This window comes from Pseudorca crassidens, chromosome 11, assembly GCF_039906515.1.
Source record: "Pseudorca crassidens isolate mPseCra1 chromosome 11, mPseCra1.hap1, whole genome shotgun sequence".
In the NCBI taxonomy this organism is placed as follows: Eukaryota; Metazoa; Chordata; class Mammalia; order Artiodactyla; family Delphinidae; genus Pseudorca; species Pseudorca crassidens.
Genome location: NC_090306.1, coordinates 33,254,713 through 33,279,740, shown reverse-complemented (window position 1 = coordinate 33,279,740; position 25,028 = coordinate 33,254,713). Strand labels below are relative to the sequence as shown.

Here is a 25,028-nt window from a genome sequence, read left to right as displayed (position 1 = left end):
AAAAGAAATTTAAGATCTCAGCATTGCTTGAGAAGAAGTAAAAGAGCTAATAAGTCATGGTACATGTGTAACTGCTACTTATGTAAAAATAAGCTAATACAAGGGAAAATGGAATTTGAAGAAATCTCAAAGGAAGAAAGAAGAGCAAAAGGAACATAACAAGGTGGGACAAATAGTAAGCAAGGAGTAAACGGTCTATAAGAAAATACATTAACTGTAAATACTGAAATTAAAGGACAAGGATGATTGAAACAAACCAAAAACCTAATTCTACGCCACCTACAAGAGACAAGAGTCAGATTGAAAATGAAAGGATTCAAAAATTATGTCATAACAACAATAAGTAAAATTGCAGAAGAGTTTTTAATGTTAACATAGATTTGAAAGCAAAAAGTATCACTGGCGATAAGGCAGGATAATAAAACCCACTGTTACTTTACAAGGAATATATTATAAGTCTAAACTTCAATGCAATATATGAAGGGAAATTCCAAAAATCTAAGTAGAAATAGAAAAATCTAAATTACCTAGATCAGTAACATAGAACCACAACAACAAATCAGCAGATTATAGAAGATCTGAATACCATCATTAAAAACTTTGGCCTAAATTTACATAAAACACTGCACCGACAATGATGGAATATATATATTATGCAGAAATTTTTAGGTGCACATGGCACATTTATAAAATTGACTATATTCTGGTTATAAAACAAGGCTCTGAATAAGCAAGAAATTTAAACCTGTATAACCAATATTTTACCAAATAGTTGGATATTAAAAACATACTTCTGATCATTATGTAGGTCAAAGATAAAGTCGCAATGGGAATTAGAATTTTATTAATTGAATGATAATGAAAATATGCCATAACAAAACCTGTGGGTTGCAAATAAAGCCGTGGTCACAGAGAAGTTTATGTATTCCAATTATACTCTCTAAATGTAAAACGGAAAGGAATAAAGCAACTAGAAGATAACCTATCACCCTGAGGTAGGCAGCTCCTGAACTGTACCTGGTGGGGAAGGCAGGGCAGAACTTCAGGAGGCCAGCTGAGAGCACGGTGAACACCATGTCAGGAGCAGTCTCCAAGAAAGAGAATTTAATGTACAAAGGGATGACTAAAATATATTTAAGAGCTAGCACCCTGACCCCTCTTAAGGATGACTTACGTTGCTGGGGAAAAAATAAGAAGTGCTCGATGTAGAAGGTGAATAGCTTTATAATTCCCAGGAGAATCTTGGTACCAGGACCACACAATGAAGAACTTGGAGTCCCCGTGGCTAGTCCAGCAGAGAGAAAAGGAGAAACAGAGATGCGAGAGAAAATAAAGGGAACTCTTGGTGCAATTTGGTGCTGCTGCAGGCCCAAGTCCAGGTATGTGCTCTCTATCTCCACATCTTAAATAAAAGCCACCATGTTCCTCAGTCTTTCAGATACTTAGAATTTCTCTTTAGAACCTGAAAATGGGGTCAGGTCTCCTGTCTGCATTGCTACAGTACAAAATAGAGGCAGGATGTTTGAAATAGTTCTCCATCTGGCAGAGGAGGCCTTGAAGCTGTGAGCCACTCGCTGCAAACCAGCAGGACATGAAGGATTCTTGAGCAGATCTGAAGCTACTGGGAGGCCTTTGAGGAGTTAAATCCCATAGTAAATACTGTACCTTCAATGGCCCCTTCTCCCTCTCTGTCCAGTCTTCCTCCACTCCCGTGGGGGCCCAAAGGGGTTAAATGAGCACTCTGATGTAATCAATATAGCAAATTACTGGTATCTTCTATGGATTATTGAGATCATAAATGCCCTATATACAGTATTATGTAGAAAGCAAGAGAGTTGATATAATACTTATATAAAACCGTGAAGGTGGAACTATCGTCCTTGGTCCTTACCATATAAACACACACACATAGACACACACACACTTAATGGAGATTGAAAATTTACTTATTTATTATTTTCCAAACCAATAGATGCACACCTAAATCTCCAATGGTAATGTCTATGATAAGCTTTTTTAGTCAGGGTATCATATGTAGACATAGCAGTTTCAATTCAAAATCAGGCTACCACCTGTTAAATATACAGGAGTCCATGTTTATGTGCCATGATCCATCACTGTGTGCTAAAGCCATGTAAGCAAATTAAATGGGGATATCTAGGAATCACAACTACTACATTTTCCATATCTTTGACAGTAATACACATCTCTTCAATAATTCCAGAAATGCAGTATTGCTGTTGATTTCAAGCTTGTTGGAATGGGAGACAAGTTCAGTTCAGTTTCATTTGGCTTTCCTACACAAATTTGAAAAGCAAGACAAGGGGTGTTCTATCACTAACTGTGTTTTTTCCACTTATATATCAGGAACGGGATAAATATCCACAAATTTCATTATGAACCAGTGAGCACACTGTGAGTTGGGCTTGGGTCAGAACTCAGCTTATCACCTGGCCTCCATATCTCTCATGCTAACAACTTGAGAGGGTATCATTTCTGTTTAATAGATGGTATTGATACCTCAGACCACTTATCTAGATGTTTTTGAAGTGTCTGAATGTTACCCCAGGTCAGTGTCAGATTCAATAATTCAGTTGCTGATTCAAGACTCTTATAAGATACACATATGCATGTGCATGTGCACACACACACACATCCATTCATTCATCTATCTGTCATCTACCTATCTATATCTATAAATATTTTTTGACATAGCATTAAGTGAAAGAAGTGTGAGAACATTTCCCAGTTTGTGGATTTTCAATTTTCCCTTGTGAAGACTGAGTTGCTATATTTATAGAAGCTTGAGAAGCTGGAGTTACTAGGTCTTAATGATTCATACATTTTATCATAGTAAATATCTTTTAATCCCTGATAGTATTTTTGACTTCTTTTTCTGATATTATTATAACTAAATCCATTTCTTTTTGATCAGTATTCTCCCCTTAGATTCTTTGTCACTCATACTTCAGACTTTCTATGTCCTGTTAAATTGGGTATGTCATAAATAAATAATAATTGTCTATTTAGCTAAATTAAATCTTACGTTTAATGTATTTATTGTGGTTTTAATTAGCCCTTCAGATTCTTGGGTTTCGCGTCTGTGGATTCAATCAACTTGGATTGAAATTTCCATTCATTTTACTACTACATTTTATATGAGGGACTTGAGCATCAGCAGATTTTGGTATATGCAGGGGCTCCTGGGACCAATCCCCCTCAGGTACCAAGGGATGACTGTAATCTTCTGCTGTTGGATAAGTACTTTATAAATGTCAATGAGATACAGTTGATAATGATGGTGGTTCAGTTCAACTGTATGCTCACTGATTTTCTGTAAGCAGAATCTGTCAATTACTGATAGAGGTCTGTTGAGGTCTCCAACTATAATAATAGAGCTGTTTATTTCATCTTGCCATTCTATCTGTTTTTGCCTCACTTATTTTGGTACTTTGCTGTTATGCACGTACACATTAAGGATTAAGTCTTCTTAGAAAATTGACCCCCTTTTCGTTATGTAATGCTCTCTCTATCCCTGATAATTTTCCTTGTTTGAAGTCTGCTTTGCCTGACATTAATATAGCTACTCCAGCTTTCCCTTCATTAGTGTTAGTGTGGTATAGTTTTCTTCATCACTTTACTTATAATCTATGTCTTTCTTTTTAAAGTGGGTTTCTTGCAGACAACATATAGTCAGTTGTTTTTTTTATCCCCTCTGTCATTTTCTGTTTTTAATTTTTATAGTTGCATTTAATCCATTCACATTTAAAGTGATTATGTGTATAGTTGGATTAATCTCTCCCCTTTCTGTACTGTTCTCTATTCATTGCACTTCTTATTTTTTAATATTCTACCCTTTTCTGCCTTATCTGGTTTAATTAGGCATTTTATATGATTCTGTTTTCTCTCATTTCTTAACAAATCAGTTATACTTCTTTTTAAAAAATGATTTTAGCGGTTGCCCTAAGGATGGCAACATGTATTTACAACATGTATTTACAAGTCCACTTCTAAATAGGTCTATATTATTTTATGAGTGTGTAGGTACCTTAAAATATTTCGTATTCATCCCTTCTAACATTGATGTCACTCATTTCACTTATCAATAAGCTATACTCATCCAATATATTGTTGCTGTTGTTAGTTTGAACACTTATATTAAATCAAGTAAGAAAAAGAAAAGTAAAAGGGTTTATTTTACCTTTATGTGTTCCCTCTCTAATGCCCTTCATTTCTTTACATAGATCTCAGTTTCTAACCTGCATCATTTTCTTTCTCTAAACTTTAAAAAAATTAAACTTCTTTAAACATTTTTTGAAAGGCAGATCTACTGGTGAAAAATTCCTCATTTTTGTTCATTTGAGAAAGTCTTTATTTCTCCTTCATTTTTGAGGAACAATTTTCCTTAATACAGAATTCTAGCTTGGTGATTCCTTTATTTCAACATTTTAAATATTTCTCTCCACTCTCTTTTTGCTTGCATTGTTGATGACAAGAAGTCTGCTATAAATCTTATACTTCTTTCTTCATAGGTGAGGTGTTGTTTTTCTGTGTGTGTGTTTCAAGATTTTTTCTTTGATTTTCTGTAGTTTGAACACAACATGCCAGGTGAAAGTTTTTTTATTATTTATCCCACTTGGACTCCTCTGAGTCCTTGATCTATGGTTTGGTGTCTGTCATTATTTTTGAAAAATTCTTAGCTATTTTCACCTCACAAATTATATCAGTATTGTGAACTGAAATCCCATGTTTTTTATTACCAATTCATACTCTCCTCTAATAAGCCATTCATCATAGAAGACCTGCCACCTTACACTTCCTCTAGATCCACCTCTGCTGAGACCATTGCATCAAAGTGAGAACTAATCTCGAACTGATATTTCCAATTTTCTCTTTGCACAGTGCTGAGTAGTGGGAACTTTAATTGTAACTGATCGATTTTTGTATTTTATGTAGTGTGCAGAATGTTTATTTGCACAAAACATAAATAACGTGTGTATATATATGTGCATGTATATGTTATATATATGTGTGTGTGTGTGTGTGTATGTGTGTGTGTGTGTGTGTATATATATATATATATATATATATATATATATATATATAAATGTTATGATTCCTTGCTTGGAAGGATGGAATCTAGGGCAACAAGAAAGGGGGGAGTGATACATGGTCTTCCTCTTAACTTTACCTTTTTTTCTCTCCTTTTCTTTTTTTACCTAAGTTATTTATTTAATTCATCTCCTGCTACAAGAAAAGTGATGCAAAATCAGTCTACTGGTCATCATTTGATACAAATAACGAACATGGGCTTAAGGTCCTATACATTTTACTGGTCCATGTGCAAGAATAGTCCAAATCTGAGCTGTGGTCCATGATGTAGAACAATGGTCCAGGTTTTCTTTATTCATCTTCATTGCAGGTCAGAAGTGGCTTCAAATGAGGGTTATAGAATAAAGAATGGTTACCGTATCTCTAGGAAAAGGGCTTGGACCTGACGCAGAGATGGGGATAGACAAAAACTTGGGTTCTTATGTTTTCTCTGGTGCAAACAGGAAGGCGTTCAGCAAGCTGACTCCCACCCTGGGGAACATGACAAAGTAAATAGGGGCCTTCCAAGTGTGAGCTAAGCCCTCCTTGCTTGAGGCACCTCTAGACATGGGAAGCCCCAGATGTGGTTGGGACATACCTAGAACCCCAGAAACCCAGAGTCTAGCCACCACTCCATTTTCGACCTGATTGAAAGCTATCATTGCCTCTTTATTATTCTAGAGATTGTAAAGAAATTATTATTCCTGATTAAAAACAGAATTATCAAATTTAAAATCATTGTGATAGCAGTAAGCAGCAAGTTATATTCCTTAGAAAATCAATGCAATGAAATACATACTCGGCATACATACATACTCAATTTTTCTCAGAATTCAGAAGAAAATAATAGAAACTAGGTGTGATGAGAAAAGAGTTAAGTGAAAGAAGGTAGAAAATAAAATCCAATCTACAGAAAATTGTAACTTCATGAAACAGTCACTTTTACAAATTACAAGATTTTTTTTAATCCAGAAAGTGACATAGTTATTTATCAGTTACTAGTTTCAGATTCCTTTCAACATTTCTGAAGACACAAGTCAAGATGAAGCTGATAATTGCCCAATATTTGATCTGATAAAAACATAATGCTGCAAACGAAGGAGAACTTTCCTCTGGTGAATGGTGGACTGAGGGGGGGGGGGAATGAAGCACGTTTTCACCTCGTGGAACTGAGAATGCATGAAGAAACGTTGATAAAATATTTGATTAACTTAACCACAGATGTTCACAAACTGAGTTTTAAATAGATATTTATGGTTTTCCAAAGCAACCGAAGCAGCAGCCCATCTTCATGGGATCAGCTAGTGAGTATCAAAATTATTTAATACACTCTATCCCCTACTGTCAAAAGTGAATACACTCAAGTGCTTGGCATTCTGTAGAATAGTGGTTAAGGAGAAACTTGAAATGTGTTTTCTCTTGTCCAGCAAGTTAACATTTTCTGTTAGGTTTCTGTTTTCTCTCGAAGGACCTACTCTTCTCTTGATGGTAAGTTATTCTCTTTAAGGACACACTGTCCCCCCGCCCCTCACCTCAACTACAGTAGTATACTTTATTCAGAGATTTCTGTAGGGCACAAATATCATGATATGATAATGCAAAATACATATGTACATTTTAGTTAGCAGATGGTTGGTCTCCTTATATAGATTTTAAAATACAAATCAAAATAAAATTCAGATGGAATAAGGACTTAAATATATAGAGCATAAAATTACTGAAATAATACAGGAGATAACTGAAACTCTGAGTTACACAATAAAAGCAGACATAATGATTTGGTTAAACACCAAAAGCTTCAAAAAGTTTAAACAAATCTCAAAATAGAGAAATAACTTCTGCAATGCAAAATAATCAATATAGGGGCAAGAGATTTCATTAAAAAATAAAGGTAAATATTATATTGAATAAATGCCAGGAAGAAGAAATTCAGGAAAGCAAATGTAAAAAATGTGATAAATACAATGAAATGCTCAAACTAACCAGTGTTCAACAAAACAAAATTTAAAATAAAAATAATATGAATGTTTTGTCTATACGTTTAATTCATGAAATTTGTTAAATGTAAACTATTCAAATTGATGGAAATATAAACATTGGACTAATATTCTGTATTGTTTTGGATTTTGCTTTCTATTTGATGGTAAGATTTAGAGACTTTTTCATGTCTGTTTATAGATTTATAACTTTTTCAAAATACCTTCATAGCACATATTCTGGATTCTTCATAATTTATTTGTCATTCTTATGGGGATTTCAAGTTGTCCTCACTTGGTTGCTATGCCAGCAATTCTATACGAGAAAACCTTATCCATACAATTTGGTTTCGATGTGTTTTCTTAGCACTCATTAATTCTCCTGAAGAAACCTGCTCCTTTTCCCAAACTGTAATTCAGGAAACACGAGGATAGTCACCTAATTTTAGAACTTTGTTTTGTGTTATTGAGATCTGTATTGTTAATCTTACGATCTCACGGTTCTTCCTCAGTTTGGTCATATTTCCTTATGCTAACAAAATCTTCTTTTGAGAGGTAAAAAAATATTTTTTATTCTTACTGAAGATGCACTTAAAATATTTTTCATTAATTTTTACTTTTGTTGTTGGCACCAAATTACTGAGAAAAGGGCAAAAGAAACAACTTTATTCAGCCATATATAATTACAAATCAGTTTGTTGATATTTAGTAATATTGGTGCTTATTATCCATTATCCTAAATTAAAATTTAGTATATTTACAGACGCTCAGAAACACTAGGAAGTTAAAATTACATATTATTTCTTTGCTCTTGAAATTACATTTGATAAGCTTTTGTATTTTCTTAAGGAACAATCTGTGTCTTCAGCACTTTTTGATGTAGCATTACATGAAGAACATTTTCCATGTTATTAAATATTTTTTGAAAGCATGTTAATACCTACAAAACATTCCATCTTATGCAAGTACCACATAATTTATCTGTGCCTTTATTACTTGATATTAAATGTGTTTCTATCCCCAAACATTCTATAAAAGCATTCTTGCACATTAATCCTTGTTAATTGCTTTATTTCTTTAAAATAATTCTTATAATGCTATATAAGTAAAGTATGCTGTGGGCACTCAAAACCATAGAGAAAACAGTACATCTAAATGTATTAGTGTTTAAGAATCATAACACATCGAGGGGGATTTTAAGTGAATGAACCTAGTGATTAATTTTAAGAACATAAAACTTGAGACAACCAGATATTATGTGCTCCCTAATGTGAAGAAATAAGAAGTGTAGCACATCAACTATGAAGAACTCTTACCAATCAAATCTGAATCAAAACTGTAGTTCCCAATCACTAATTTGTTAAAAAAGAAAAACATGAAAATCGGAGAAATATGTTAAAAATAAAACAGGAATACACACAGAAAAATGCAAAATTTTGTTAACTCTACAAGGCAAATGACCACCCACAAGGAAGAATAAACGTCATGGAAAAAAGAGAGAGGGACAACCTATAGATTTAAAGACAAGAGAATAATCAACCAAGCTATCAATATTCTGAGCCCTGTTGGGATTCTGATTTCAATAAAACAACTTTGGAAATAAATTATGGTACATCATGCAGATATATACACTGACTAGATTTTTTTAATATTAAGGGTTTATTGTTAAATTTGTGGGTGGATAGCTGGAAAAGCTTTTGTCTTATTTTGTATTTTTTTAGTCCTTATGCTGTTTTTTCCCCGATGAAATGTTATGTTTAGGATTTTCATCTATACTATTCACGGGTTAAAGTAACTCTGAAGTAATCCTAAAGTAACCTTAAAGTAATCGTGTTTTGGGCAGAGCCAAAACACGATTGGACATGTGTTGATCATTATTGATCTTCTCTATATTCACATATTTTTTGAGAATTTAAAATGCCACAAAAGGGAGCAACAGGAAATGAGTTTACTATTTTGGTGGGGAATAGATAATACAGTCTTGTTATATATATATATATATATATGGTTTATCCTGAAGAGATTTGGGAAAGGAAGTGATATGATGGGATTCACAAGTGAGAGTGCACTCTTACGAACGTGGACATGAATTCATCCAGGAGCAAGGAGACCATTAATACCTTCCTCAATTTCTATAATTCCAGTCCCCTCTCTGTCACACTCTTATGGGCTATAATTTCTCTACAGAATGATAATAGAATGATAAAATAAGAATGAATTAAAAATGAGATGTGAAAGCCAAAGGGACTCCTTGGTAGAGGCAAAGAAGCCCTCGTTTTGCAGCAGGAGTGCAGAGAAAGCCAAACACGAGGCCTGAGATTTATTAGTCTGTGCGACTAACTTCAAAGGAGGTTAAACTTGGCAGATTTGTTATACCAAGGGCATTGCCCCCATTGGGAAAATCTGAAGCTTTAACACACAGAATCTAGACATGCGGATGATTGCTTCTGAAGATTTTGATTCTTTTGATTCCTCTGACTCTTCTAAGCCTGCAGAAGTGTTCCATTCCTTTTTGCTAAGAGCAGTCATCTCAATAATCCTGAAAGGCAGCAGATATACCACTCAAGATCTGCCCTCACTTTCCCTCCTGGCCTCTTGGCTTATACCTAGGTTTTAAGTCAGAATATCAAGCAACTGAGGATGCACTTGGCTTCATAAACAAAGTACTGTAATTTAAAGATGCTGCAAATCTATCTGACATGTATCAGTAGCCATCTGGGATGTATGAGTGGCACTGTGTTAGAAGATTCTTTATCAAAGGGACTGGAACATAGAATTGGAAAGGGAAGAATTTATTTACCTGAGAATATTCTTTGGAGATAAAGGATTTAGTGTCCTGGAAAGAACCTCAGGAGATTGTACAAACTAATAAGGTGGCTCCCAGTACATGGCATGGTACACACAGTGGCCAAGCTGAGCAAAACTGAAATGCATGAACTGCAATGTCAGATGATGGATAAAGAAATTAGAAAGTTCAGAGAAGTAGACATGCTAGAATGGATGTAATATGTACAGTCAGAAGATAAGCATGATGGTTATGTTCCTTGGGAAGGCCCAAGGACACAAAATTTATCAAGGCCATATGAATGGCCTGGTGAGACAGGAAGCAGCATCATTAAAAAGTTCAGGGGCTTCCCTGGTGGCACAGTGGTTGAGAGTCCGCCTGCCGATGCAGGGGACGCGGGTTCGTGCCCCGGTCCGGGAGGATCCCACATGCCGCGGAGCAGCTGGGCCTGTGCGTCCAGAGCCTGTGCTCCGCAACGGGAGAGGCCACAACAGTGAGAGGCCCGTTTACAGGAAAAAAAATAAATAAATTCAGTAGTGTCTCTACTTTTCATTTTAGGGCTGGAGATAGAAAATACTGTTACAGAATTTATCTAGCTGGAAACAATGTCCATGAATGGACTTTAAAATAGTAGAGTCTAGGTGGCAGCAGTTAACTGTCAGTAACCAGGTGGTACTTAACCACATATGTTGTGATCACTAGCAAAGTTGGAGTAATAGCCCTGGGAACCAGATACACAGGGACTTACAAGGATGGTTAATAGAATATGACCTCCCTAGGGGCAAAATAGATTGGTGTCTGACAAAGTCACTACTCAGCTTGAACCAGCAGAAGAAATCAAGGTCTGGTGATTGGGCGTCTGAGGATAGCCACCCTAATAAATATGTCATGATTCCTTGCACAGGTTTCCGACTGGGGACCATTGTTCAGAATCAGAGCCCACTAAACAGTGGTTCCAAGTGGAACAATTGCAGTACCATAGCATGTATACAAAGCAATGATTTGCTGCATTTTTCCTGAAGAAAATTATGGCCATTTACTCACTTGACTATAAATTGCGAGATGGGGATTACTCATATTTTTAGCACTGTTGGTATAGGTTATAGGGTTTCTGTGATATTGAACTACGAATACTTTGAAACATTATTGTGGCCTTCCTATATGTATGGGGGCATATGGGAGACAGGTAATAAATCACTTACATAGACCACCTGATGGTCATTTCCCTGGACCCTGAATTAATTGGTATTAACATACCTGGAAGTTAGTACAACTTCCAGATTGGGTCCTTGGTTGTAGATAACTACCAAAATAGGGAAAGCCACATGGAAGCCTCTGAAACTGTTCCTGTCATGAGAAAGTAAGTGAAAATATATAAATAAAAATTGTATCATATATGTATTATATAGAGTTTAGGAGATTTATATCAGCTATGAGTTTCTAACAGAAGCAAGGATGGTGGTCCTTATCACATCCCCAGTTAAGTTACCTAGCAATGATCTTGCAAAAACCAGATGGATCCTGGAAGGTGACTGTAGACCGCTGCAAGCTCAACCCAGTAGTTGCCCTGATTGAAGTTTCCATGATGGATGTGGTAACTTTGTTAGAACAGATAGAGCCTCAGGTTCTGGTATATGGACATTGTTTTGGCATATGCGTTCTTTTCTATTTCAGTAAGAAAAGAGGATCAGGGAGAGTTTTTGCTCATTTCAAATGTGTAATAAACACTTGCAAATTTTGCTGTTGAGCTGTAATTCCTTTTCCTCTGCTATAATGTAGTCCAAAGGGATCTCGGACTATCTAAACATTGCAGAGCGCAGCACATGAATCCATTGCTTTCAGGATAGCATGTTAATCTCTTCAAATAGTTAGTACTATGAAGGCCTTCATGAGACACTGTTTAGAGGATGGAGTGGTCATGATGGCAGAGAGAGAGACCAACAGCATGGATTCCCACTAACTAAGGCTAATCTAGCTACTGCTACTGCCAAATGTCCAACCTGTAAGAAAAAGAGACCAAAACCAAGCTCCAAAATTACATAATTTCTTGAGATTTACTATCTACCTGGTAACAAGTTAACTATTTTGAATAGCTTCCATCCTGAGAATATCACTGGTCTTGTCACTAGAATAAATTATTATTATATATTTCTGCCAGTGTATATGGGTTTCAAAAACATTCCTGTTCTGCTAATTGTTTTTCAAAGAAATGAGTTTTATGGAAGGTGTGATGGTTTATTTTATGCCTCAACTTGACTGGGCCACAGGGTGGCCAGATATTTGGTCAAACATTACTCTGGGTGTATCTGTGAGGATGTTTCTTTTGTTTGTTTGTTTTTTTCTTTTTAACATCTTTATTGGAGTATAATTGCTTACAAAGGTGTGTTAGTTTCTCCTTTATAACAAAGTGAATCAGCTATACATATACATTTATCCCCATATCTCCTCCTCCTTGAGTCTCCTTCGCACCCTCCCTATCCCAGCCCTCTAGGTGGACACAAAGCACCGAGCTGATGTCCCTGTGCTATGCAGCTGCTTTCCCCACTAGCTAGCTATTTTATATTTGGTGGTGTATATATGTCCATGCCACTCTCACTTCGCCCCAACTTACCCTTTCCCCCTCCCCATGTCCTCAAGTCCATTATCTACGTTTGCGTCTTTATTCCTGTCCTGCCCCTAAGTTCTTCAGAACCATATTTTTTTTTAGATTCCATATAAATGTGTTAGCATATGGTATTTGTTTTTCTCTTTCTGACTTACTTCACTCTGTATGACAGTCTCTAGGTCCATCCACCTCACTACAAATAACTCAATTTTGTTTCTTTTTATGGCTGAGTAATATTCCATTGTATATATGTGCCACATCTTCTTTATCCATTCATCTGTCGATGGACACTTAGGTTGCTTCCGTGTCCTGGCTATTGTAAATAGAGATGCAGTGAACATTGTGGTACATGACTCTTTCTGAATTATGGTTTTCTCAGGGTATATGCCCAGTAGTGGGATTGCTGGGTCGTATGGTAGTTCCAGTTTTACTTTTTTAAGGAAGCTCCATATTGTTCCCCATAGTGGCTGTATCAATTTACATTCCCACCAACAGTGCAAGAGGGTTCCCTTTTCTCCACACCCTCTCCAGCATTTGTTGTTTGTAGATTTTTTGATGATGGCCATTCTGACCAGTGTGAAGTGATACCTCATTGTAGTTTTGATTTGCATTTCTCTAATGATTAGTGATGTTGAGCATCCTTTCATATGTTTATTGGAAATCTGTATATTTTCTTTGGAGAAATGTCTCTTTAGGTCTTCTGCCCATTTTGGGGTTGGGTTGTTTGTTTAATTGGTATTGAGCTGCATGAGCTGCTTGTAAATTTTGGAGATTACTCCTTTGTCAGTTGCTTCAATTGCACATATTTTCTCCCATTCTCAGGGTTGTCTTTTCATCTTCTTTATGGTTTCTTTTGCTGTGCAAAATATTTTAACTTTCATTAGATCCCATTTGTTTATTTTTCTTTTTATTTCCATTACTCTAGGAGGTGGGTCTAAAAGGATCTTGCTGTGATTTATGTCATAGACTGTTCTCCCTATGTTTACCTCTAAGGGTTTTATAGTGTCTGGCCTTACATTTAGGTCTTTAATCCATTTTGAGTTTATTTTTGTGTATGGTTTAAGGTAGTTTTCTAATTTCATTCTTTTACATGTAGCTGTCCAGTTTTCCCAGCACTACTTATTGAAGAGGCTGTCTTTTCTCCATTGTGTATCCTTGCCTCCTTTATCAGAAATAAGGTGACCATATGTGCGTGGGTCACCTCTGGGCTTTCTATCCTGTTCCATTGATCTTGATTTCTGTTTTTGTGCCAGTACCATACTGTCTTGACTACTGTAACTTTGAGTGTAGTCTGAAGAAGGGAGCCTGATTCCTCCAGCTCCATTTTTCTTTCTCAAGGTTGCTTTGGCTATTTGGGGTCTTTTGTGTTTCCATATAAATTGTGAAATTTTTTGTTCTAGTTCTGTGAAAAATACCATTGGTAGTTTGATAGGGATTGCATTGAATCTGTAGATTGCTTTGGGTAGTAGAGTCATTTTTGCAATGTTGATTCTTCCAATCTAAGAACATGGTTTATCTCTCCAACAGTTTGTATCATCTTTAATTTCTTTCATCAGTGTCTTATAGTTTTCTGCATACAACTCTTTTGTTTCCTTAGGTTTTTTCCTAGGTATTTTATTCTTTTTGTTGCAGTGGTAAATGGGAGTGTTTCCTTCATTTCACTTTCAGATTTTATATCATTAGTGTATAGGAATGCAAGAGATTTCTGAGCATTAATTTTGTATCCTGCTACTTTACCAAATTCATTGATTAGCTCTAGTAGTTTTCTGGTAGCATCTTTAGGATTCTCTGTGTATAGTGTAATGTCATCTGCAAACAGTGACGGTTTTACTGCTTCTTTTCCAATTTGGATTCCTTTTGGTTCTTTTTCTTCTTAGATTGCTCTGGTTAAAACTTCCAAAACTATGTTGAATAATAGTGGTGAGAGTGGGCAACCTTGTCTTTTTCCTGATCTTAGTGGAAATGATTTCAGTTTTTCACCATTGAGAACGATGTTGGCTGTGGGTTTTTCATATATGGCCTTTATTATGTTGAGGTAAGTTCCCTCTATGCCTACTTTCTGCCGGGTTTTTTTCATAAATGGGTGTTGAATTTTGCCAAAGGCTTTTCTGCATCTATTGAGATGATCCTACGGTTTTTCTCCTTCATTTTGTTAATATGATTTATCACATTGATTGATTTGCGTATATTGAAGAATCCTTGCACCCCACTCGATCATGCTTTATGATCCTTTTAATATGCTGTTGGATTCTGATTGCTAGTATTTTGTTGAGGATTTTTGCATCTAAATTTCTTAGTGGTATTGGCCTGTAGTTTTCTTTTTTTGTGAAATCTTTGTCTGGTTTTGGTATCAGGGTGATGGTGGCCTCATAGAATGAGTTTAGGAGTGTTCCTCCTTCTGCTATATTTTGGAAGAGTTTGAGAAGGACAGGTGTTAATTCTTCTCTAAATGTTTGATAGAATTCGCCTCTGAAGCCATCTGGTCTTGGGCTTTTGTTTGTTGGAAGATTTTTAATCACAGTTTCAATTTCAGTATTTGTGATTGGTCTGTTTATATTTTCTATTTCTTCCTGGTTCAGTCTCGGAAGGTTGTGCTTTTCTAAGAATTTGTCCATTTCTTCCAGGTTGTCCATTTTATTGGCATAGAGTAGCTTCTAGTAATCTCTCATGATCCTTTATATTTCTGCAGTGTCAGTTGTTACTTCTCCTTTTTCATTTCTAATTCTATATTTTGAATCTTTTCCCTTTTTTTCTTCATGAGTCTGGCTATTGTTTATCAATTTTGTTTATCTTCACAAAGAACAAGGTTTTCGTTTTATTGATCTTTGCTATTGTTTCCTTCATTTTTTTTCCATTTATTTCTGATTTGATCTTTATGATTTCTTTCCTTCTGCTAACTTTGGGGTTTTTTTGGTTCTTTGTCTAATTTCTTTAGGTGTAAGGTTAGGTTTCTTATTTGAGATGTTTCTTCTTTCTTGTGGTAGGATTGTATCGCTATATACTTCCCTCTTAGAGCTGTTTTTTGCTACATCCCATAGGTTTTGGGTCATCGTGTTTTCATTGTCATTTGTTTCTAGGTATTTTTTGATTTCCTCTTTGATTTCTTCAGTGATCTATTGGTTATTTAGTAGTGTATTGTTTAGCCTCCATGTGTTTGTATTTTTTATAGATTTTTTCCCTGTAATTGATACTAGTCTCATAGCATTGTGGTTAGAAAAGATACTTGATATGATTTCAATTTTCTTAAATTTACAAATGCTTGATTTGTGACCCAAGATATAATCTATCCTGGAGAATGTTCCATGAGCATTTGAGAAGAAAGTGTATTCTGTGGTTTCTGGATGGAATGTCCTATAAATATCAATTAAGTCCATCCTGTTTAATGTATCATTTAAGGCTTGTGTTTCCTTCATTATTTATTTTCATTTTGGATCATCTGTCCATTTGTAAAAGTGGGGTGTTAAAGTGCCCTACTATTATTGTGTTACTGTCGATTTTCCCTTTTATGGCTGTTTGCATTTGCCTTATGTATTGAGGTGCTCCTATGTTGGGTGCATAAATATTTACAATTTTTATATCTTCCTGTTAGATTCATCCCTTGCTCATTTGTAGTGTCCTTCTTTCTCTCTTGTAATAGTCTTTATTTTAAAGTCTATTTTGTCTGATATGAGAATTGCTACTCCAGCTTTCTTTTGATTTCCATTTGCATGGAATATCTTTTTCCATCCCCTCACTTTCAGTCTGTATGTGTCCCTCAGTCTGAAGTGGGTCTCTTGTAGACAGCATATATGGGTCCTGTTTTTGTATACATTCAGCCAGTCTAAGTCTTTTGGTTGGAGCATCTAAACCATTTACATTTAAGGTAGTTATCGATATGTATGTTCCTATTACCAGTTTCTTAATTGTTTGGGGTTTGTTATTGTAGGTATTTTCCTTCTCTTGTGTTTCTTGCCTAGAGAAGTTCCTTTCGCATTTTTTGTAAAGCTGGTTTGTTGTTGCTGAATTCTCTTAGCTTTTGGTTGTCTGTAAAGGTTTTAATTTCTCTATCAAATCTGAATGAGATCCTTGCTGGGTAGAGTAATCTTCGTTGTATGTTTTTCCCTTTCATCACTTTAAATGTCATACCATTCCCATCTGGCCTGCAGAGTTTCTGCTGAAAGATCAGCTGTTAACCTTTTGGGGATTCCCTTGTATTTAGTTGTTGCTTTTCCCTTCCTGCTTTTAATATATTTTCTTTGTATTTAATTTTTGATAGTTTGATTAATATGTGTCTTGGCGTGTTTCTCTGATAGTATCCTATTGGACTCTCTGTGCTTCCTGGACTTGATTGACTCTCTGTGGAATCAGGAGGTGTTGCTTTCCTGGTATCCTTGTGTGACAGTACCCTAAGGTTTCAGCACTATGAACCAGGGAAGCTCACCCCAGTATTCAGCTTCAGTATTCAGTCGCTACTGGGGTTCCACTTGCCCCCTGGTTGATCTCAGTCTCCATTTCAAGTGATATTGTATGACCCAAAGCCCTACTCTGTATCACATTGTTGGTCTTTCTATCCTGGTCAACCCCTACCTTAATCTGGTGTGGTCAGACCCCTATACAAAGATGCTCCTGTCAGGCATGACCTTCCAAAGGATATATCTCCCTGAGAGCAAAGGCAAAGGCCAGACCTCTTTAGGGTAAAGTTAAATTCCCTACAAGTACATTTATCAAAGTCACATTTATGCTATCATTTTAAGGATTTGCAATAGTGATTCCAAAGTTCAGACAACATTGTAAAGTTTCTTGTCCTTTTATTCTGTTGAAATAATGACACCTGCTTACTAGGAATATGAAAAAGCTCCAACCAAGGTGACACTTGGACACAATTTCACTTATATGCCAGCTCTAAGATGTCACTTGCCTGTTCACTATCCTTAATTTATCACAGAGTTAATTAAATTTTATGCTCTTCTTGTATAATCATTTGTACACCTTCTATGATTAACCTTACACAGTCATTTTTCCACAATAATTTAAACAAAAATTTAGTGTATTTAGCTCATTTTTATTGTATGTGTTCTGTGGTATTAGGAAAATGTCACTTAATTTACGAAATTAAATCTAAATATTTTTATTATCCATAAATCTTATATTTATTTAGTATAGGTCTTGCCATCGTGGAATGTTTTTCTATTAGAAACTTTGATAAATGTGTTGTAACCATAGGAATGATTTGCAAGACAGCAGGAGTAGTCAAAATAGACTAAATTAATGTGTTAGGTTTAGTGTTCACACAGCATGCTTTACTTTAATTGATTACTCTATAGCCAAACTTAAATTACTAGTATCAGTGCTGATAGAAGAAAATGAATATTTAATAAAACACCCTTTGTATCATAGTAGCAGATTAATCTAAGTAAAAAAGCTATCATTTGTAATAAGTTTTTAAGGCTACTTTGATATCTTGAGTACATGCAATATTAAAGAGCTTATAAATACAAAGAGCAAGATAAGTTGGGATAATTTAACAAAAAGTCTCTGCAATTAACTTTGAATTATGATGCATTTGGATTTAAAAATTAAGTAATACACTTACATTGAGAAGAAGTGGCAATACGTTTTTTCTAGCTTTGAAATTGCAACAGATTCATTTATCAATAGAATTATATCAACAAAAATAACATAATGAGTAAACGGTAAATGATTAATTTATGAACTTCATAACTAACTCTTAGAGTCATTGATGTTTACATATAGATAATCTTAAGACAAATAATTCATGGATAAAGTACATTTTATTCCCCCATCATCAATCACCATCATTGTCATCAATGCAACAGAGTTTTTGGAATAAAACTCAAATGAATAACAATAAGGAATATCACATTACTAAAATGTAAAAAATTATATAACTAAGAAAAAACCTTGTAAGTTAATATTGAGAGTAAAAATAGAATAAAATTACAGATAAGGATAAAAGGCAAATTTTATGCATTCTTAAATATATTCTTTAAATCCCAAACATAATTTTGACTATTAAATTATTTAAATTCCTTAATCTGGAGATGCGTTACAAAAAAATAATCCTGTACACACTATAAAATCAGAAGTATATAATACCTTAGTGGTTTATTATGACTGCTGAACTTCAACTGTGTCTTTAGCTCCATGGATTTTATTCCATTCTATGTTAAAATTGAAAATCAGTGATTGCAAGAAAAAAATTAATTCCTGTTTTTTCCCCCATGTTTCTCCCAAAGTGGCCGAAGTAGGAGATGGAAACATTACCATTGAAAAAGAAGGTACAAGAAGAGCCAGATTTATGGGCATGCACCTAGTGCATCCACTCAGACCCAGACAGAAGGACTACACACTTGGTTTAATGCTCTATTGTTGCCATCTTGAAATTCTGAAGAATTTTTGAATAAGCAGCACTGCATTTTCATTTTTCACTGAGTATGCATAGCCATAAATAAAGTCAAACCTGTTGGTGATGTCAATCTGGAAAACTCCTATCTGGGTCAAGGAGAGACTGACTGGGCATGGCTGCCAGGCATGTGCTTAAATGAATACTTGGAGAGACCATATATAAAATAGATAAACAACAAAGATTTACTGTCTAGCATAGGGAAATATATTCAGTATCACATAATAACCTATCCATTAACCATTCCATTAACCTATAATGGAAAAGAACTGAGAAAAAAGAATATATATTAATTTATTCATACAAATGTATAACCGAATCACTTTGCTGTACACCTGAAACTAACACAATATTGTAAATCAAATACACTTCAATTAAAGAAAAGAATACTTGGAGAGAACATGACTATTCTCTGAAACTTGGAATAAGCCTATGACCCTGGGTTTTATTCCTTTCCAGTACAGCTTGTCTGTTCTGAAGAGATTTTGACTGGCAAATAGTGAAGAGACCCTTCTTTACTTGATAAAAGCAAACAAATAAATACCAACAATAACCAGAAAAAAGGCGGATGGGCAATATCAATATTAAAATGGACAAATTCATGATCCACAAAGAATATATAATAATATGAATAGCAAACACTTTTAGAATAATGAGAAGATGATTAATATTGGTCTTATAATGTAAGTGGAAATCTTTGACTCATCTCTCAAAATGATTTTAAGCAAGTCCATAGAAAACTTTAAAAATGGAATCGATTTTGAAGAGTATAAGTACGTCTGAATTAATAGGTTTATACTGAAATTTAAAATTAGACTAAATAGACATGCAAAGAGCTCCCAAATATCTGAAAAACATTCAAAATTTATGTTCTCAAAGCAATAAACTTTAATCAGTTATTAAAAATAGAAAAAAACCACAGTTTCTGGCCTCAGTGCAATAACTTGAGAAATTAATAAGCTTAATAACACAATAACAAGTAGGAAATTATAATATAGAACTCATTTAAATAGCTCTAATTACGCTGAAAGAAAGCAAAATTACAATGCCTATTTAGAAATTAAGTACTTAGAGAACCAAACATAACAAAGTATATAAAATATACTAAACCTTTACTCAAAGAGAACATGAAAAGCTATAAATCCTTTCATTATTAAGAAGAGAGAGTATATATATATATATATATATATAACATAATTATTAAATTTCAGTGGATTTATTGTGAAAATGGACATGAAATTAGATGAAGCTAGAAACAGATAACACTCCATGAGAGCTTAATATATGACAAGACTTTTCTATAAATATTGCTGGGATTATCAATCTCAGTCTTGAATGATACTATTATGAGCCTTATTTCACCTATGAAGAAACTCAGGCACAGAGATGTTAAGTAACCTTTCCAAGTAACTTGCCCAAGGTCACACAGATGTGTAAATGGAAGAGCTAGTTTATGAATAAAGTCAGTGTAGAACCATAACCTGGGCTCTTAACCTCTATGCTCCACCCCTTTGTATAATAAAATAGCTCATACTGACATATGATTACTACTCACCAAGCCCTACTCTGAGTGTTTTACATGTTTTAATGAAAGACAAAATAGGTCAAAAAAATATGAAATCAAAGTGCATTTGACTGTTATGCTGTACCCACATGGACAGAAATTCTGTTCTTTTTATCTTAATTTCACTCTTTGGGGACATAAACTATTGTTCAATAAGTTTTATTTTAAGCTGTGAAGGACATTTGAGCTGTTCTTTCTGACCCTAGCTGTGTGTGTGTGTTTGTTTGTGTTTTGGCAGGTGGGAGAGGGAGATACATTAGGAGTAGATATAAATTAAAGCCTCATAGAATCAATGAGAGACAGCAATACTGAAATTATAACAAGGCACATGTCCATGGATGCTGGAAAGCAGAAATTAAGGGTAAGGACATGCAACAGCTTTATACTATTCAAGATGTCACCAGCAGTCCCTCTGCCAAGATCACAGGTGCCATGCTAGAGCTACCAGGGCAATTACTGCTGTCATGATAGTAATGACACAACAAAACAAAACTCTCCCAATTCTTGAGCCAAATGTCCCACTTTGAAAAGCCACATAGAAAGGGTGAATGTGCATTTGGTTAAGCTTGAGTCACATGTCTGACCATAGCCCGCAAAGAAGGATCTGCCCTCTCTACTTCATATGAGGCACTAAGGTGAGAAATATATAATGGGCATGGGAATCCTCCTCTGTCAGCACCACAAACAGGGTAATAGAGGACTGTCTGGCAAGCAGGCCATCCTGACAGCACACATACAAAAAAAACTCACATTCACATGATTGCTTGTTTGCTTCTCTTGCTTTTCCATGAGTTTCACAAAAGTAGAAACTATTCCACAGTTTTCATCATCTGTTACCTAAATCATTTCTTTCTTGAATTTATTAGGCATTTAATATAAGCACTTTGACAGAATTGATGAGTATTTAAAAGAACGAATGAATGAATAAATAAATAATCAAAAGTATGTTTCTTTCTAGAAGTTTAGAGTCTACCTCTACCAAACAAACAAGGCACAGCAATTAGAGATACCAAAGCATAACAACATATACAATTTAATACATATCTTCTTCTTTACAACCCATAGTTGACCAGAACAATGTAGTTTGCCTTGACTGTCATCAAAATTAAGAGAAAAATCTATTCACGCCGAAAGACAGCAAAACATGTTAATATATTGCTCATGTGTTGTTTACATCATGAACCATTTCCTGCAAAATGAAGAATGACAAATTACAAATTACATGACCTTTGAAATACACTATCATTCATGGCAAGCCTTCCTTCAAGGATTTTAAATAGTAGGATAAATAGGTTGTCAAAAAAAAAAAGAAGCGACTTATAAAACTGTCATCTAGTTGAGTGGCAGGTTTTTGTATGAACACTTTTTTGAATAAGAATGCCGAGTTTCATATATATATATATATATATATATATACACACACACACATACAAATATATATATACAAATATATATATTTTTGTATATATATATATATATATATACACAAATATATATATATATATTTTTTAATGATCATGGGTACTAACTCTAAATCCTTACAGAGAAAAAAACCATGCAGAAAAGATTATCTGTTTTGAAAATGTGAAGTTAGTTCATATCTTGCTTCATGTTGTAAATATATTGAGCTTGAATTTGCACAAGGACTGGATTTGAAAGGAAAAGTTTAAGATTATCATGCCATTTCTTAGAATCAAATCAAGAGAAAGAAATTTTTTCTTTGTACAGTTGGGAGTGGGAGGTGCATGAATGAATTCTCTCTAAATTCCTTTTAAAATAATTTTTCAATAAAATTTATGTAAAATTCACAGGGAAAAAGCAAACAGTGAAACTGTGTGGAAAAATTAAAATGGGAAATATGGAAACCATGATTTCAAAGTTCTTTAGTGACACTGTATAGAAAGTGTATATAAACAAATAATGTGTAATGCTTTGTACTAGTATATAGCTCTAGGAGTATTTTGATCCAAAAAAAGTCCTTGTTTTATAGAAATCCATGAAATTTGAGTTCTGCTTTAAGGAATTTACAGTGAAAACCTTGAAATTGCCTTGAGGATGAATTAAATTAATTCATTATGTCAAAATTTGAGGAAGAGATTTCATAAATGGAACAGGAGAATTCATTTTACTTATTTTACTGGCTCAGAAGAACACACACATGAATTTTGAAAATTTGAATGACAAGAAAAATTGTTCCTTTGAGAACTCACTTGACATCCTCTTTCTTTTTGATTACTTTGGAGACCTAATATAAATTCACAGACATATTTTCAACCATAAAATCTATCTTTTGATAGATTTCTTAAAGTGGCTTCCAGTTTATAATGAATAATTTGTGCCTTAAAATATAATGTGTGGGCTTCTCTGGTGGCGCATTGGTTGAGAGTCCGCCTGTCGGTGCAGGGGACATGGGTTCGTGCCCCGGTCTGGGAGGATACCACATGCCGCGGAGTGGCTGGGCCCGTGAGCCATGGCCGCTGAGCCTGCACGTCCAGAGCCTGTGCTCCGCAACGGGAGAGGCCGCAACGGTGAGAGGCCCGCGTACCGCAAAAAAAAAAAAAAATGTAATGTGTGAAGAGACACTTTTTGCCCCACGTAGGGCAGTGGAATTGGTTGTTTGGTAGACTTAGGGATAAACGGTGCAGAAGGGATGTTCAGAAAGATCTTGAAAGCTGTTGGTTGTCAAGTAAATGCACACGTGGCCTCAACACCAGAGCATCACGTGCCTTGGTGATCCCTGACCCCTGGAACTGGAGCTGGTGTTTCAACCATTTTACTCTAATTCAATATTAATAAATTTCTTCTTCTGTTAGTTTGATTTTTATGGAGTTGTGATTTTTTTTCATGCAGGACAGATTGATCAAGTAGATATGAGAGAAGGGTGGAGTCAAGATGGTGTACTAGGAGGACACAAAATTTGCGTCTCCTCACAACTAGGGCACCTACCAGGCAGTGGTGGGGGCCACGGACACCTAAGGGGATGGGAGGAACCCCCAGTGACTGGGTAGGATGTGGGGCATGGGGGGAGCGAGGGAGGAGGAGAAGTGGAGGCGAGTCAGGACTGGCCCCCCGAGGGGTGGCTGGGGGAGGGGAAGGGATCCCATGCCAGAAGGGGGAAATTGGAGGACCACTGGGAGGGAAGAAGATCAAAAGGGAGCATGGCCAGGTTTCCCCTGCCCACCACCTGGGCCCCTCCAGCCACGCATGTCCTGAGGGAGTGGGAGGGAGGGAAGGGTGATCAAAAGTAAAGGCCAGACCTCTGGGACTGGCACCCCTGAGGGGCGGCTGGTGGAGGGGAGGAGTTCCTGCACCCAGCGAGACCCACTCACAGATAGGGGTCCAGCAGCGATGGGGGGAGACCCTGGGGGAGACCATGGGGGAGGGGCACGAAGGAAGGGAAGGGAACACGGCTGGTGCTTTCCCTGTACACTTAAGCACCAGGAAGCCTGTTGGGCTCCCAGGCCTAATCCTCTGCATTCGGAGCCTCCCTCCTGCAGCACAGAGCCCAAGCTCCTCCCCTACACCCCCACCCAGGGCCATACCTCTACACTCAGAGACCCCCTCCAATGAGCTTGGCCTAAACCCCACCCACATACCCTCACGCAGGGTCCTACCTCCAAACTCCGGAAGCCCACAGTCCAGAGGCCCTCCTTTCCACGTGCTGCCTCTCCCCTTCTGCTCAGGTCCTAAGCAGAGGCCCTACCCCGCACTTGAAAGTCACCCCCCACCCACGCACCTAGGCCCCATCCCACACTTGGACATCGCCCCATGTAGGTCCCGCCCCACACTCAAAAGTCACCCCCCCACCCTAAACACCGCCCCAGCCTAAGTTCCCCCCCCAAACTCCACCCACATAGCCAAGGCTGTTTTTCTTTTATTTTCTTCTATTTCTTTTTGCTCTGTCAGATTGGGGTTATGTTTTACCTTGTTGATTCATTATTGTTGATTCTTTTATATTTTTATTTTTCATAAATCTTTTATTTTTCTAATTTTATTTTATTCTTTATATTTTGTTAGTGATTTTTCCTTTTGGCTTGTTCCCCCCTCAATTTTTTTTCTTTTTTCTGTTGTGTATTTATTTTACCTTGTTGCAGTTGTTTCAATTACAGTTTTATTTATCCTAATAGATTTTTTATCTTTCTAATTTTATTTTGTTTTTTATTCTTTGATATTGTACTGCTCCTTATTTTCTTTCTTCCTTTTTTTTTTTCTTTTTTTTTTTTTTTACTGTGCCATGAAGCTTGCAGGATCTTGGTTCCCCGGCTGGATGTCAGGCCCGAGCTCCAGTGGTGGGAGCTCTGAGTCAAAACCGCTGGACTAACAGAGAACCCCAGAGCCCAGGGAATATCAATCGGAGTGAGGCCTCCCGGAAGTCCTCATCTCAGCACCAAGACCCAGCTCTATCCAAGTGCCTACAAACTCCAGTGCTGGATGACTCATGACAAACAACCTGTAAGACAGGAATACAAAAGCACCCCCCCCAAAAAAAGAAACAACAAAAAAATATGTTGTTGAAGGAGCAAGGTAAAAACCTACAAGACCAAATAAATGAAGATGAAATAGGCAACCTACCTGAAAAGAATTCAGAGTAATGATAGTAAAGG

General features: G+C 36.0%; 1 long non-coding RNA gene across 8 annotated transcripts; it reads left to right on the top strand.

Annotated features, from left to right (window-relative positions):
* Positions 1-8: 8 nt before the first annotated feature.
* Positions 9-23,236, top strand: LOC137201790 (uncharacterized). Of its 8 annotated transcripts, none has more exons than XR_010932338.1 (4): positions 9-1,379; positions 4,500-4,532; positions 6,087-6,395; positions 18,694-23,236. It is a non-coding gene; the product is annotated as an uncharacterized lncRNA (long non-coding RNA). The 8 variants fall into 8 exon arrangements; XR_010932335.1 differs by having other exon boundaries at positions 5,225-6,395; XR_010932337.1 differs by having other exon boundaries at positions 4,497-4,532.
* The last annotated feature ends 1,792 nt before the right edge of the window (positions 23,237-25,028 follow it).